Source organism: Dasypus novemcinctus, chromosome 7, assembly GCF_030445035.2.
Source record: "Dasypus novemcinctus isolate mDasNov1 chromosome 7, mDasNov1.1.hap2, whole genome shotgun sequence".
Taxonomy (NCBI): Eukaryota; Metazoa; Chordata; class Mammalia; order Cingulata; family Dasypodidae; genus Dasypus; species Dasypus novemcinctus.
This window is the reverse complement of record NC_080679.1, coordinates 117,503,608-117,520,488: the sequence shown is the minus strand read 5'-3', so window position 1 is coordinate 117,520,488 and position 16,881 is coordinate 117,503,608. Positions and strand designations below refer to the sequence as shown.

Sequence of the window (16,881 nt, the reverse complement as noted above, 5' to 3'; positions counted from 1 at the left end):
TGACCTTTGAACATAAGAATATAATGAGAAATTTAAGAACTGAACTACACTTAAGCATCACCCCCCCCGCCCCTTTAAAAAAAATAAAGAGCTGCTTTCCGGTTCCGAGGAGCCATGTGGGCATCTGAGAACTGAACAGGCACCGGAGGGAACGATGACGACTACGGCTGCCAGGTAGTATGTGCCATAACGGGGGGCAACGTCATCAGCGCAGAAGGGTAAGTTTTAGAAAAACACGACGTGCTGGTTTGAGAAATGCACCCTGCTCTGGTGACTGGGCAGCCCCTGTGGGCCCCCTCCTGGGTCCCGGATTGGGCTAGTAAACCTTTCTCCACAATGACCCCCTCCTGCCACCAAGCAGAAGCTCCAACTATGCCTTCAGGACAACCACCCTTGACGTCCACGGCGGGGAGGGGGTTTGGAGGGGTACGGAGCTATATATCAGTACTTTCAAAAGGATGGTATGATTTTTAGGTGATAAATAGACTGGCATTTTTCCTTCATCTTTCCCCCCCATGAACTTTTTTTTAAGTTTTATGAAGTTTTTACATATCATTTCAAACTTGCCGGCAAGTTAAACTCCCACATATCCTTTATCCAGCTTCCTCAGTTGCTAATGTTTTGCCACATTTGCTACATCATTCTCTCATTCCTTTTCCTTTTTTTCCCCTGCAACTTGAGAGGAAGTTGCAGATGATGTCCTCTATCACTAAATATTTCAGTGTGTAATTCCTAATAACAAAGGCATTTTCTTATACCGCCACAGTCCAGTTATCATACTCAAGAACTATAACATTACTACAATGTCATTATCTGATTTCCTGTCCTTATTCCAAATTTCATCAACTGTACCAATAATGTCCTCTATAGCAATCTTTTTTCTCCAGTCCAGAATCCTAGCCAGGACATGCACTGCCTTCAGTTGCCACTTGTCCAGTATCTTTTAATCTGGGATATTTCCTTCATCTTTCATGCCATTTTTCTTTTTAAGTACAAGCCAAGTATTTTGTAGACTGTCTCCTCTTGATGAAATTCAGGCTGCACGTCTGGCAGGAATTCCATGGAAAGGATGCTGGGCCATTCTCCATGTGTCAGATCAGGAGGCACGTGATGTCTGTGTGTCCATTATTGGACATGTTACCTTTGACCACTAGCTTAAGGTGGTGTCTGCAAATTTCTCCACTGTAATGTTCCTCTTGTAATTCATCAGTGATTTGTGGAAAGATACTTTGAGTCTGTGTTAATATTATGTTCCTCTTTAAACTTTCACTTACTTATTTTAGCACCCATCAATGATTCTTGTGTGACTCAAACATAAATTTGGTTGCAAAGTGTTGACTTCTACTACATCATTGTCTCCACCTTTATTTAGTTTGCATTCTACCACAAGGAAGAGTTTTTCCTGTCTATCTATCTAGTTAGCTGCCAAGCTACCTAGCTGTTTATAAGTATGAACACATGGATTCTTTACTATTCAAAGGGTTACAAGTCATTACTGACAATATTTGTTTTGATGCTCAATTGTCCCAGCTTTGGCCAGGGGAGCTCCTTTAAACGTGGCTTCTGTATACTTTTGACATTTCTATTATTTTCTAAGCATTTTCTTTTTCTTTTTCATCTTGCTTTTTTCTTGCCTTATCCTTGAAAGAAACCATTTCTTCCCAGAACCCTGTTTCCTTTCAGCTGGGGAATGATATTTGGAAACTAAGATCTGGCTGCTAAGTGTGCCGAAAGCTCCTGGAGAGTCATTACTTCTGTCCTTTTCATTGAAGTTTCTCTCTCTCTCTGTGTCTCTCTCTCCCTCTCTCCCTCTCTCTCTCTCCCTCTCTTTCTTCACACACACCCCAACCACCACAGGATTTTTCTTTGCCTTCTCCTTTTCATATTTGCATCTTTCTTTTACCATGAAAACACAGGCTCCCGACATCATCATGTTTACTCTCTTGCTCTATTCCAGAATGCACACAAAGTTATCATATGAGAAAATAGAGTCCTAAGAGCTTACAATTTGTTTCTTTTTTCTTCTTTAGAATGAAGGTATAGAGAAAAAAGTAGTTTGTTTAAAAGTTAGATTGGTTCCTTTAGTGTGATTATGCTGTTCATTTGACATTAGTTCAGTTCATTTGTTTCTGATAGTATTCAAATTTAATTTCCTGCCTCCTTGTTGATTTAATTTTACTTCTTGAATATGCAGTTCAGTAGCAAGATTCTAAAAACTAAAACTATACCAGAAAGTATGCTCTGTGAGGGGCACTTCCTCCCCTAGCCTGTCCACCCCATCCCATCACCCGCGGCAGGGAGCTTCACTCCTTCGACTTTACCAGAACATGGAATGTTCACATACTTCCATCTCTGTCCCTACCTCTGGTTTAGTCCCTTTAATAGGTGATGATCGGGGGGCAGGGGAGGGGGCTGGATAGTTTTGTATTTCTCTTTTATTTCCAGAGTATCTTGAAATTTCTCCTCTTTCTTTTCCCCTTTATGACCAAACCTCAAAAGCGCTCCTCCCCTTTCTCTTTGCTTCCTTCTCCCCACAAAGGATGCCTCTCCGTGGAAGTCTTTCTGGGGGTGCTTCCCCTGTCCCCTCTGCTGCCACCTCTCCTTCTGCTGGCAGGCGGGCAGCCGCAGAGCTCTGGGTCTCTGCTGGTGGTTTCTCTCCGTCGAATGTAGGAGTGTTAGTGCCCTCCGTTTCCTGGTGATGCAGAGGCGTGGATGACATGTAGCTTTATTTGGGCTTCCTGTTGATGTGAATGCTTTTTTTTTTTTTTAGCAAATATGTGATGGGAAGTTTCAGATTTAGGCCAGGTTGTGACTCTGAGCAACAACAACACTGGGGTGAAGTGATTGAACCCGGGTGGGGCACAAAAGCTGGGGACACAGTTGGTTTGAAGGGGCTCCTGCCAGTGTGAGGGCCACCCAGGATTCACTCCCGTCCTTCAGTTCTCATACTTGGCTTCCACCTTGCTCCTGAGGGCACGGATCCCAGGGCCAGCTCCGCACCTCTCCCCCCAGTGCTCTATTCCCTCTGGTGGGATTCTACCTGCACTTGTCATTCTCACAATGAACAGACACATCCCCCACCCTCACCCCCAAAGCCTGGAGGTAGTTCGATCCTCAAGACCACAGTGGTTATCTCTAGACTCATCTTTCTCTTCACTCGCCGCCCAAACTAAACTAAAAGCTTTTCCAGACTTGCAGTTTCCTTTGGGGATTGCTTTTGACCGGTCACTCTCAACTTCCCCCAGGACTCACAGCTGGGCTAAGCCTTCAGCTCCTCCCCAGCCAGGTGCAAATGAGGACGTTGTTCTGGGTCCAGGTCCCCCAGCCCCGTGCAGTTTATCAGGCAATGCCAGGCCCCGTACAATTTAGCGACTTGGATAATCTTGCTCGGTGCTTTAGATAAGGGATGAAGGGAATGAACTAGCCAATCCACAAAGTGTCTCCCAGCTCAAATACTAGGACACCATCAAGCTCAGGAGAAACTGCTAAAATTCCACGCCTATAAACTCGCCACTTCCTTCGGAGAAATTCTGCTTTTGTAGAGTCCGTTGGTTGTAGGAAGGCAATAGCACAAAGGATAATGGGAAGATATAAAGGAGAGAATGGCAATGCCAGTTATGTTGTTTTTACTTTAAGTGCCTTAGAAAAAAATGTGTAAGGCAATAAAGCTGAAAATGGGAATTTATATGGGATGTCTATATCTTGCTCCTACCCACAATATCACGATGCAATAACATGCAATCGATCCAGTCAGATAATTACCATCATTACACAGCTTGCATTACTTGCCTCACGTTTACCGCTCTGACAATCTATTACAGCCAAGCAAATTAAATACCGAAAGGGTGCTGGTAAAGACACAACAATCACATTTATGGTTAATGTGTTCAGTTACAGAGACCAATTTAATTGATGTAATCCTACATGTCTCAGGGGACAATGGAGATATTAACAATTATGTCAGTGAAGTTTAAAATAATCTTGAATTCATGATTTTCTTTAACCCATTTGCATTTATTAGAAATTCAGAATTAACCTGCTACCAACAGGGAACAACAGAGGGAAAAAAAAAAAAACAGAAAAAAAGATTCTCTAATTAAATGTGATTTAAAGAAATAGCAGACATTTGTATGGCAAGGATGGGAAAAGATAAGACAGAGAGGGGAAGAAAAGGAAAACATATAGGTGCCATAACTGAGAATTCTAGACATTACAACAGAGGCCTTTCCCATATTTAAATATGTATGTTATTAAATCAGTATGACCCAGAGGATATAATTAGTCTAGTGAATGTCAGGGTGGATCTTTGTGTTCAGCTTTATATCCTACAGCACTCAAAACCTTTTGTTTCTAACCCACACACTAGAGCAGTGCTTTTCAAACAGCAACTAGCAACCCAGAGTGGGTCATGAATCAATCGGATGGATCCTGACAAGTATCTTTTTAAAATGAAAAAGTAATAGAATTAAATAGAAAATATCACAGTGCATCACATTTGGTGAGAGAGAATATTATTCCGTGGAACTTGTGGGCCAATTACATCATAGATACACATGTTGAGTACAGAAGCCCTACCTATGTGTATGTGTGCACACTTTGTTGTGATGTAAACTGTATTTCTTACCTTAGATCATGTGGCAAAATGTTTGGCAGTCCCTGACTTAAAGGACTTCCTGCTTAGTGTGGTTTCCTTATGGCTCCAAATAATAATGATCTGAATTTGTTTCTAGTTTCCTCTGTAAAACCCTTAACTTTTAAAATCAGAGTGCTTCATAGAATAAATCCATATTGTTTTGGTTTACCGGAGGAAAGGGGTGTGAATATATATATATATATATTTGGAAGGAACTATGTTTCCTGGAGGACCTGCTCAGCAGATAGATATCCTGGCCAGCTTCTAAACTGCTGAGCTACATTAATTCTCTCAGTGCTTATTTTGCTTGCCATCTTTTATACTGTAAACTTGCCTAATAAAAGCTTTTCCATGGATGAAAGGCAAGAGTCCTACATAACAAACTCCCTTCAGCATAAAACAACAGCTCCCCTAAAGGTTTGTCTGACCTCTTATAATCTGCCCCTACACATCGATCCTAACGTACATCCTTGCTACCTGTCTGCCAAACCAGGCCCAGGTCTTGGGTATCTCACAAAGGTCCCACTCTCATCCCAAGGCTCCACCTTTGTTTCTGTGGCCATGGGATGGTATGTGCTTCACTTTCTTTCCCATTGGCCTTTCTAAATCCTAAATCATTTTTCATGGTCTGGCCCAGGTTTGAACCTACAAAATTCAAAAGGGAGCATATATTAAATTTATTTTGGAAGTTGTGAAAATATTACAAAGAAGTCCCCTATTCCTTTCACCCAGATTCCTCAAAGATGAACCTTTTACCTTCCTTGCTTTATCATTCCTTTGATACCTAAACATAGAGAGCTAATTTTTTAAAAAGACATTTGAGAGTAAGGTATAGGCATGCCCCTTTACCTCTAAATACTTCAGCGCATATTTCCTTAAAATAGAACATTCTCTTACATAATCATAGTATAGTTATGAAATTCATACATTAACAATGATAGATACCTGATCTACTCGATGCACCTTCCTCAAATTTCACCAGTTATGCTTCTAGTGTCCCCTATCTACTCCAGGTTCTCACAGCTGTACTTATTTATCATATTTCTTTAGTTTCCTGTAGTATGGGTGATTTCTTAAGTCTCTCTCTGTCTTTCATGACCTTGACACTCTTCAAGAGTTCAGGCCAGTTATTATGTACAATGTCCTTCACTTTGACCTTCCTCATGATTAGACTACACTAATGCATTTTGGGCAAGAATACACAGAAATGATATTGTGTCCTTCTCAGTGCATCATATCAGGAGGGACATATTAATTTATTCCATTACTAGGATGTTAATTTGATCACTTGGCTAAGGTGGTATCTGACAGATTTTTTCCAACATAAAGTTATTTCCCTTTGTAATTAATAGGCATCTCGGGGGGAAGAGATTATGTAAATATCCAATGACTCATCGTATTTTTGTGTCTTTTAACATCCGTTGATTATTTTGCCTAAAATAATTATTACTTTGGTGGTTGCCAAATAGCTTGAACCCTAGCATAAGGAGGAACCATACCTTTTTAACACTTAATTATATAATACTTTCTACTGAGGCTAATAGTTCCATGAGTTTTATCACTCATCTTGCCTGGCTAGATTATAAAACCTGTGAGATAGGGCTCATGCCTTACGTGACTATTCTCAAAGGAGTGGTAGATAAATATTTGCATTTCTACTACAGTAACAAAAACTCATTTTGATATTTAGACATATAATTATTTAATTTTTAAAATAATTAATGAGTTGTGCCAAAGAGTATGTCAGACACTTTTACATATGTCCTTTCCAGTCACCCACACACAACTTGATACACATGAATGTCACTTGTTGATAGCGTCTTCTAGACAAAGGAGGAAATAAACAAATGCTAAACAATGTTTACTCTTTGCATATGTCAGTAGAGAACTTGATTTATTATTATGGTGTCTATAGTTTCCAAATGAAATCAATATACATGACCTGACACATTTCAGACAACTGGCAGATATTTAAAGTTTGTACTTTTCTATACTTAAAGGTGAGAATGAATTTTTGCACCTCACTTACAAATATCAGTTGCATTTATTACTAATCCTGTCATTGTAGTAGGTGCAAGATGGTTGCAAGTGCTTTGCGCCTTATCCTTTTGAATCTGGGCTGGCCTTAATGACTTGCTTGACAAATCGAAAGTGGCTGAACTGTTAGTTTGGGGACTTCCAAGGCTAGACCATGAGAAGCTTTTCAGCTTCCACCTAGGCCTCCTGGAACACCAGCTCTTGGAGTCCTGAGCTGCCATGTGATTAGTCTGAGTATCTTGAAATCTGCTATATCAGACTATATGGAGATGCCTGCGAGGATGAGATGCCTTGTGCTGAAACAGGCCAAAGAGCTCCAAGATGCCAGGCACGTGAGTAAAGAATCTGTCTTGGAAATGTATCCTCTGGCCCCAGCTCATCCCACAGAGCAGGGAGAAGAACCATCCACCTGGGTCCTTCCTACATTTCTGATCCACAAGATTTTAAGCAAAAATAGGGAAGCAGACTTGGCCCAGTGGTTAGGGAGTCTGTCTACCACATGGGAGGTCCACAGTTCAAGCCCTAGGCCTCCTTGACCTGTGTGGACCTGGCCCATGCACAGTGCTGATGTGCACAAGGAGTGCCGTGCTACACAGGGGTGTCCCCCGCGTAGGGGAGCCCCATGCACAAGGAGTGTGCCCCGTAAGGAGAGCCACCCAGCGTAAAAGAAAGCGCAGCCTGCCCAGGAATGGTACCACATACACAGAGAGCTGACCCAACAAAATGACACAACAAAAAGAAAGGCAGATTCCCAGTGCTGCTGGTAAGGATAGAAGCGGTCACAGAAGAACACACAGAAAATAGACACAGAGAGTAGACAACTAGGGGAGAAGGGGAGAGAAATAAATAAAAAATAAATCTTTAAAAAAAAAGATTTTAAGCAAAATAAAACAACTGCTTTAAATCTCAGAGTTTTGGGGTAGTTGGTTACAGAACAAGAAATAACTGGATGAGTCATACTTAGGGTGAATTCTTCCATGCATTCGTTCAATTACTGAGCCCTTGCCACATGCCACAAACTGTATATATAGGAAGTATACAAAAAAGTCAAAAACAGTGGCTATCACAAAGAAGGAAATAGTACAGTAGAGGATACAAACTAATTTCTCATGTTGAAAGCTATAATGAAATAGGATCAGAGAAAACAAAATCAAATAACTTTGGACAAGGCAGGAAAGATATTTTTAAGGACAGGCGAACTTTTGCTCTACCTACTCAAAAGACTTTCAAAACAACAATAAAAGTCCATCAGAATGAATGAAAAGGATTTTACAGCTTTGAACAAAATACCAAGACAGTGACACATGACTTGCATCAGCTATCAGAAGTAAATTACCCAATCAAGCTAGCATCCTGGGTATAGGACATTGTCAAATTATTATGAAAATGAATACTGTCAGAGACCTAACAACACTAACTGCAGAGAGAACCCTGGGTTTGGCATTGGTGACAAAGAACAAACTGATAATGTACAAACAAAACCAGTAGAAATTGAGCAGGGGTAGAATGGTGCAGAGGACATAGGAAGGAGGAGTGAAGATGTTCTCTGAAGAGCAAAAGAGAGAAAGAAGGGAAGCAGATTTGGCTCAACGGATAGAGCATTCACCTACCACATAGGAGGTCCAGGGTTCAAACCCAGGGCCTCCTGACCTGTGTGGTGAGCTGGCCCACACACAGTGCTGTTGTGTACAAGGAGTGCCATGACACACAGGGGTGTCCCCCGCGTAGGGGAGCCCCATGCACAAGGAGTGTGCCCCTCAAGGAGAGCTGCCCCATGTGAAAAAAGTGCAGCCTGCCCAGGAATGGCACTGCACACACAGAGAGCTGACGCAGCAAGATGATGCAACAAAAAGAGACACAGATTCCCAGTGCCACTGACAAGAATACAAAGAAGAACACACAGTGAATGGACACGGAGAGCAGACAATAGGGGGGTTGGGGAGAAGAGGAGAGAAATAAATAAACATTTTTAAAAAAGAGAGAGAGAGAGAATGAAGAAAACATCCAATTCACAATAGTTAGGGGGACACAGCCTCATGTTCCTTGCAGGAAACGTTGGTGTTTTTCAGGGTGACATTTTCCTAGTGTGCTTATGACCATTCAGTTCAGCAAAGGAAAAATGGTTAGAAGAAGGTCAGGAAAAAAGTGTTTCTCTAACATCACAGAGGGTAAATTGAAATATGAACCCCAACAAAGACAGTTTCTTAATCTTAATCTGTGTTCCTAAGGGTGCAATTCATTTCGTAAATAGGGCCTTTGCAGGATGTTCTTTTCAGTTAAGGTGTGGCCCACCTGAATCAGGGTGTGCCTTTCTCCATATTCACGGCTTCGCTCAAGCCTGGGTTTTTATTTCTGGCCTCCCAAACTGTGAGACAATGAAGACTTGCTGTTGTGTGGTATTTGTCACAGCAGCCCGGCAGACTAAGACTCCCAGCTTGGCCCCCAAGGTGGGAAAATGTGCTTGCTTAGGAGAGCCACCTCATGGTGCTCTGCTTCAGCAATGCCCTTGACGACTGCAGTGCCACCCCGACAACGTCTGTGTGTCCTGCACTGGCCTGACTGCCAAGGGACTTCAGAAGCAGCTTCCCAAGCAAAATAGAGAGACCACAAAGATATCCTGAATAACACTGTCATCTGTTCCATCTGGAAGTTGCCTGAGAGCAGGGTGAGGAAAAAGCACCATGGGCATGGCTAGGTGTGCCCCTCAACCTGCCAGCCAAGCTTGCCTATCTTAATCTACTAGACTAGTGTAAAGCACGAGTATGAAGGACACCAAGGACTGGACCTTCATACTGAACCTCCTCCCCGCTGTGATCGTCAGTGACTACCTACGGGACTTCCGGGGCATTCAAGGCACTGGACTTCAGTTTGGGATCATTCATCTTATCATATGGAGCTACTGAAGGGGCCATAGGCAAGGAGGGTAGTTGACTAAAGGGTGTTTTTTGCTGATTGCATTTAAGATCCACAGTCTCCAATCCCGGGCAATGCCTGGAGCTGTTGGTCATCTTGAAGACAAATTTTGTAACCCTGGAAAACTTCAGGAAATAGCTCTCAGGCCTGGCCACCAACCACAGGTATAAACAAGAATGAATGAGTGTCCACATGCATGAGCACAGCAGCACTGTGTCCTTGCTTTTGCACTCAGTAAGCATTAGGGATGCCTGCCAGGCCCAGGTCGAGCACAAGACCCTGGGGGCCTAAATGCAAAGAAAGGGGAATCCCTGTCTCAAGGGGCCCAGGATCATATGTAAGAGAACATCATATGCAGGAACTGTCTGAGTATGTATGATTCATGTTTGAAGAGCTGAAAAGCAAATACCTCATAATGAAACTTCTGTGTACTTCTATTATTTAAATCCTTGGAAGGGGCCCTAGTCCAGTTTGCAAATGGTGACATGCCTCAGAATCAGGTGGCATACCTGTTGCATCACAAATTGTTGGGCCCACAAATTTGTTCAGCAAGGCTAGTTCAGGGCCCAACTAGGTACGTTTCTAACAAGGTCCTGGGTGATGCTGGTGCTGCAGCTCTGGGCACCACACCTTGAGAGGGTGTGTCCCAGGTGGATCAGCTTCAGAATGGAGGCAGTCTTCACCCCTTTCTTTCCCTCGCTGTCATCGCCTCTGGGTTGTTCAAGAGCTGCTTACTGCCTGTCTTAGTTTGCCAGGCTGTTGTGACAAATACCACAGAGAGTTGGCTTAATCAATGGGAATTGACTGGCTATCAGTTTTTGAGAGGCGTGAAGTCCAAAATCAAGATATCAACAAGACCATGCTTCTTTCCCAAAACCCGCAGCCTTCTGGGGCTGGTTGCCAGCAATGCTTGGGGTCCTTTGGCTTGCATTTCTGCCTCCGGTCACCTGGTGATGTCCTCTCCTTTCAGGTTTCTGTGGCTTCTGGGTTCTCTTTCCAAGGCATCCAGTAACTCAGTTTAAGACCCACCCTCACCTGTTTAAAAGGTCCTCTTTACAAAGGGTCCACACCCATAAGAATGTGGATTAAGATTAAAAACATGTCAAAATTTGGGTATATAATCCAGTCTTACCACACTGCTCCTCTGGAATTCTGTGTAGTCACCAAAACTTGTCATTTATACAAGAGAGCCTTCGTGAATCTTTTGACGTAGAATTAGGTATTTGTTCTCTTTGTTTCCATAACATACTATCTGCCTATTTCTAGTAGTATGCCTGCCATAATCATTTATATTTCCTACAGATAAAAACACCAATTTTTTTTTTTAATTTCCCCTTCCTTGCGGCTTGCTTGCTGTCTGCTCTCTGTGTCCATTCACTGCACATTCTTCTGTGTTTGCTGTCTCTCTTTGTTGCGTCATCTTGCTGCGCCAGCTCTCCGCAGGCACAGGCCGTCAGCTCTCTGTGGGTGCAGGCCAGCTTGCCTTCACAAGGAGGCCCCGGGACGTGAACCCAGAACCTCCCATGTGGTAGACAGGAGCCCAATCAGTTGAGGCGCAGCTGCTTCCCAAACACCAAATAATTTTATACTTCTCTTATTCTGTGAGTCTGTCTTCCCTACAGCAGTGATTATCATTATTGGGGGAACTCAGCCCCTTGGGGGATATTTTAACATGTGTATGTATGTGTGTAGAACAGAATAACAGTTTAAGGTTTAGAAAAATATGATTTGCTATTGAGTTTTTCTGGAAAATAATCAAAGGTAAAGCTTTCATAATACAAACGGAGAAGTAAGTGTAATAATTTTCTTGCTTATGGGGGATACAGAAAAGAGACTGAGGAATGGAGCTGGTAGGCGGCAGGGTAAGAAGGGTCTATTACCCCAGGGGAAGAGTATGAGACTCTGATGGGGGAGCAAAGGGAGTGTTTTACTCTTTGTTTTTTTATAATGTAAAGAGGCTTGGCCTTTGGAGTCAAGTAGATGTTTATTTGAATACGGGCCTGACCGCTTACCTACCATTACCTTGAGAAAGTCACCAGGACTCTTTGAGCCTGTGTCCTCCTTGGTCAGGGGGAGTAATACTAAATCGCTGTTCAGGGAAGGACTGAATGAGATGATGAATGTACCATGTATTTAACACATAGCCTGGTAGATCGTAGGACTTGATGACCGTACGTTTCCTTTCATCCTTTGTGAAACAACTCCCACGTGCAATAAGGGCAGCTCAGAGGCAGGGGGAGGGCTGTCAGCCAGGATAGAGTTTGTCCCTGTTGGTTGGGAGATTTCAGCAAAGAGAGGTGGAAGCTAGTCCGTGGGACGGGACATTTTTTGCACAGCCTCATACAGAGGATTAGTTTCGGGCTCTGGTTCTTCTCATCTGAGTCTCCCTCTTGGAATCCTTTCCCCTCACCCCCTTTCACCCACTTCCAGGTACCCATTCATCAACTCCCTACTCCCTACCAGAAAATGTGCTCTCAGACAAGGTATTCATAACTTCATTTGAATTAAGATTCAAATGACTGGTAAATAAAGCACTAAGAGGATTTGCATTTTAATAGTGGATTAAGGAATGAATCTTCAATGGTAGCATTTCAGGAGTTAGAAAGCTGGCAGCTTTGGAGGGAGAATAGGGATGGTCTGGGAGAAGCAGAAACTTCTTGAAATCAGATCACCTTGAAATCAGATCACCAAGGACACCTCCTTGGCTTCCTGGTGACACCTAGAAGGACTTGTTCATGATAATCTCTACTGTGTCTTAGGATAAAGAAAGAACAATGTGGCATCCAGAGTCCTTTCCAAACTACCCACGAGAGTCACCTTTCTGATTTGTGGTTGCAACTAATCCCAATGCCTGTTGCTTTGTCCCCACAGCACCCAGCACAGCACCCATTCTAGGTGACACCCTCCCCCACCCCCTTTGCTCTTTGAGGGCAAGCCCACTGCCATCCTGCTTCCTGCACAGTGCCTGGAATATGGAAAGGTCTTCAGTCGAAATGCAACTCTGACTTTCCATACACAATTCTTGCATCCAAGGGAAGTAGATTGAAACTACTATTTTTAAAAGAAAAAAAGAAATGGCTGAGGGAAGAGATGCGTGTTTCCATTTTATGTTTCTGAAATTCTGTTTCTTATTTCCACTCAAATCTACTTGGGAAAACCTTGCCACTTGCAAACCCCGTGGGAGTGACACCTTGGCAAATCATCACGGTTGCTGATACTACTTTAGCATATAATGCCCCACCTCAAATGCTGCCTAAGGAAACCCTCCAGACTGGCAGGGAGTGTGGAATAACAGAGCCATGCAGAGTCACAGACACGGGGCAGTCAACGGGACACGGACCCAGAGTGAAAAGTTTGCACACACCAGCCTCCCAGAGGCCAGGATTCATATTCTCAGGTCAGCAAAAGGGCACATTCCTACCCAGTAGTGTTCTGGTAGGTGCTTACCAGTTAGCTAGCTTTTAGGGAAAAAGAGCCCTGCCTTGCAGCTTTTGCCAATTTCTGGGTGTAAATAGTCCCACCATGGCTGGTTTCAAGAAACTGATGTGAATGTCACCGAATGCAGAGTTGGGAAGAGATGTGCAGTAGTGTGCCATCATATAGAATTCCAACCATACAATTCCATAATATTCCATACTAGCTTATCTAAGCTCATTCCATAGAGCTTGGATAATAATAAAATGTTAAAGAACAATCAGGAAGTGATGAGTTTGGGGAAGGTATTACCTTCGCTTTAAATATAACCTATTTAACTACAAGTTAATGTAATGTAAATTTTAACAATAGACATGTTTAACAACTGGCTCACAAAATTCTTGAGAAGCTAACAACTGGCTCTCAGAAGCCGGTATGAGCCAGCAGCTGCACTCCGTTGCCTTTCTCTCTCATGAAGCTTGGAGCAGCTCTCACATGGGTGGGCCTGGATGCCTCTGTCTGCTCGTAGGAAAGCTCGAGTGTGTTCAGCTTGGGATTTGACCCAGGAACCTGTTCATCCTCACGGTGACCGCCAGTCCTCAGCCATGTTGCCATTCTCAGCTCTGTCCTCTTCCTACGGCCTGGGAGGGCTCCTCAGGGCTTGGGTTTGTCCAGCTTGGTTTTGGGAACTCATTAACCTGTTAGATCTATGCCTTCTCCCTGTTAAGGATGATGTTTCTCTGGTTTCTGCTCTTACTAAAGTATAATAACCCTTCCTCCCTGCCCCCTCCCCCACCAGCTGGAGGAGTAAAATTGATCTAAGAGGCCTGCAACAGCCTGTGCTTGGGAGAGAACCTTGCGTTGATTTAGGGGCGTGAAGACTGGTGTGTCTGACAGTGTGTTTTTAAAATCTGTTAACAAACATTTCATTAGTCAAACAGTTAACGGGAAGGTCAAATCATTCTTATGAAAACTGCAAAGCTCAGCCATTGTTAAAATTTCCTATGTGTGTTCAAGACCTAACAGGCGCTTTCTGATTATGGCAGAAGCTGCCAATTCCGGTACTCTGAAATTCTTTGCAAACAAACTTGAAACTTCTTTTAGTCCCTAGGTGTGCTTTGAGAGATACCCCATCTACGACTTTCAAGCTAGTGGGAGCTAGAGTGAATTTTACTTTGCGGTCTTGGAGGCATCACAGAGAAACTCTCTAGAACTGAGAAATGCAAGTGGAGTGATCACTCTGTAGAACTGAGAAGCTTTGAGGCATTAATCGCCAGACACTTTAGAAGTTGCTGAACAATAAAAATATTGTTGAAGGATTTGCAGAAAATAATATTAATTAAGATGTTAATCTTATTACCTCATTTAAGCTCTCTAGACTCTTTAGGGTAGATGCTGCTAGCTGCATTTTATAGATGAAGAAATAAAGTAATATAAATCCTTTATTTTACAGAGGTATTTTGTTCATATACACATTGCTTTCCTTAGTCCCTAAGTATTTTGGAGAAGAAAAGTAAACAAAATAGTATGAGAAAAGCCTAAGAGACTAGGCTGTTAGTCCCCATTCTATCCAGAAAAACACAATTCACATTGGGAATCAGCCAGGAATTCCTTCAGGAATAGGAACCCTCGGCCTCTGAAATACACAGGGACTGAAAGAAAAAGAGGGCAAGAAATACAGCCAAGACAGTCGTGTTCCAGGAATCACTTCACCCAGTCAAGGAAGTCCCTTAAAATGTAAATTAAAACTACAAAGTGATAACATTTTACACCCACCAGACTGGCACAAATGGAAACATCTTCTATGGCCAGTGCTGATCAGCAAGTGGAGCAACGGGGACTCTTGTGTGCTGCTGGCTGGAGGGAGTGGCCATTGGGAAGCCCATTATCCATTTTACTACAGTTTGTCTTAATCTACTCAAGGATTAGACATTTACCCTTCCGACGCAGCAAAGCCCTTTGTAAGTACACATGCCAGAGAAACGCATGTACACATGTCCCAGGACAAACCTTCCTAGGAACCTGGTTCTTCCCATCCCCCCACAGATGGCAATAATCCAAATGAACATTAACAGTGAAATGGATAATTTGTGCTAAATGGATGTTATGGAATACAATACAGAAATGAAAATATTGAAATGGAGCTCTGTTGAAAACACGGATGAATCCATAACACTGAGTGACGGAAGCAGGATGTAACACACGTGCACATACACGCACACACACTTCAACATGATTCCACAAAGGTCAAGATCTGTAAAATTAAATTATATTTAAGAAGGCATATGGAGGATATAAAGTTATTTTTCCACAAAGCTAGGAAGCAATTATTATAGAAGTCGGATTAAGGATTACCGCTGGTGGGGAGAACAGGAGCTGAGCTAGCTGAGAGGAATCCGTGGAGGGGTCTGGGCTACCAGCAATGTCCTATTTGTGAACCTGGTGGCATTTGCTCAAGTTCCTGCTTTATTATCTCTAACCATAAATATGCACACTTCAGTAAATGTATTTGACACACATGCACCAAGACGAAGGCCTAATAGAGTGCTAGGTGGCACTTGAGGGCATGGGGTTCTTGAAGGACCTGGATGCCCTTGGGTGGCCAGCTCTGCTCCACCAGGGTGAGCGGCTGGAGAGGGGAGAGATTACTTAGGAGTGAGGACAGAGAGAGGGACAGAACCAGATGGTGAGACTAAGGGAAAGGACCAGATGTATGTTTTAAGTAACTAGCCCTGGCACCAGTGACAGCAAGGGACTGAACGAGAAGCTGGGAAGCTCAGGAAACATGTGACTGCCATGTTCTACTCAAGAGACAACCTACCCCTGCAATAAAACGGCAGCTTCAAGGAGGGGCAGGAAGAGAATTCAGAACAGAGTCATCAGCAACTAAGCAGGGCACAGATGAGAAGGAGAGCAGAGAGCTGAGGATGACACCAAGGTTTATATTCTGGGTCTCTAAGATGGTGATAAGGTCCCCAGTAGAAATAGGGAGCAAAGTGAGATAAACAGTGTTACGGGAGATTTTTAGGAGAAAAAAAAAGCCTATTGCCCTGCTGTGTAATGGCTTTCTCCTCTTTGCAGGGAGAACTAAAAACCAGAATGTGTGACTCTGGTTCGTAAGCAGCAAGTGCCAGCAGTCACAGCGTCCACTCCCCCTTCTTTCCCCTGTCTGCATGTTTTCAGGGAACTCTTGTTCAAGAATACCAGTGGCTCCCTCTATCCTTTCAGGACTTTGAAGGATTCCTTGGCTTTTAAGAATTCACAAGGGAAAATGAGATTAAGCTTTAGGGTGACAGTGTGATTAAGTTTATTTATCAGCTTCAACCTCTGCCCGTTCCACCTGGAACCACGGCCCTTCCTGTTGCTAGAACAGCTGGAGAGAGGAGAGGGTCAACTGACGCCTCTGGGGGTCTTGATAGTTCATCACTGAGGTTAAACACGGAAATACAAATGAGAGAGGACTTATGCTTGGATCTGTGAAAGTTCTCAAAAGAGTCAGTCTTTGGAGAAAAAAGAATTAGTTGAGTTTTGTATATCTGTAGATATCTTCACTTAGAAGAGATCAAGCCAGGAGTTGGAAAGGTGGGTCTCGTTTAAGGAAGAAACCGGGGCTAGAGCCTGTGTTGTAGTCATGACAGAGAAGAGCACGGGATCTATGTACAATGATGGTGAGGAGGAAGAGTAGGAGGAGGGGGGAGGGAGGAGGAGGGCGAGAACAGAGAGGCTGATGATTTCTATCTGTCATGCTCTGTGCTCCACACGTAATTTATCCCATTTCATTCTTACAACAATATGAAGGAGGTACTGGTGTTACGCCCATTTTGCAGGTGAGAAGGCTGAGCCTCAGAGAAGACAGCAGCTTCTTCCAGACCTATCTAAATCAG

At 43.2% G+C, this 16,881-nt stretch overlaps 1 protein-coding gene across 1 annotated transcript in view; it reads right to left on the bottom strand.

Moving 5' to 3' along the window:
• The window catches only part of NCKAP5 (NCK associated protein 5), a 1,037,301-nt gene that overhangs the window by 206,434 nt on the left and 813,986 nt on the right, over positions 1–16,881 (bottom strand).